Here is a 557-nt window from a genome sequence, read left to right as displayed (position 1 = left end):
CAGAAAGTGTTATGCGGCAGCAAACTTTTCCATGGGTAAAGGTGCCCCTAATGGAATCCACGGGATCGAAGAAACTACTCACCCTGGTGAGTGGGAAGAGAATCCGTATAATAAGCTTATGTACCAGGTGTTGAAGAATCTCGCTGTTGCTGTTGGCTTGGAATGAGTGACGTTAAAAGATTGTTTTCAGAAGATATTCTATTTCTTGTGTACGATCAAGAAAGCCATCTCTGGCACTGGTGGTTCCCTCTCGAGATAAGAACATAAGCGCTTGAAGAGATGCAAGTGTATTACGTAGTGTCGAATTTCCGAATTTGGTTCTTATGAAGAAGCGTAGGGGCTCTCTTAACCAAAATCCACTGGAGCTGCAATCGCCCTGAGGTATGGGACCTCTCAGAAAACCTAACAATGCTGTCAAAAAAAAATTGTACCAATGGATCAGGAACTAGCTTTTGCACCCCCGCTGTCAAGGATTATGCTCGGCGTGTGTGCATCAACGTGTTAATGTCGAACCTACTCAACTTATGATGCTAAAAAAAGGGGAAAGAGATACGTAT

Source organism: Trypanosoma equiperdum (assembly GCF_001457755.1).
Source record: "Trypanosoma equiperdum strain OVI genome assembly, contig: ctg_598, whole genome shotgun sequence".
Taxonomy (NCBI): Eukaryota; Euglenozoa; class Kinetoplastea; order Trypanosomatida; family Trypanosomatidae; genus Trypanosoma; species Trypanosoma equiperdum.
The sequence above is the reverse complement of the archived record's forward strand: the minus strand, read 5'-3'. Positions refer to the sequence as shown.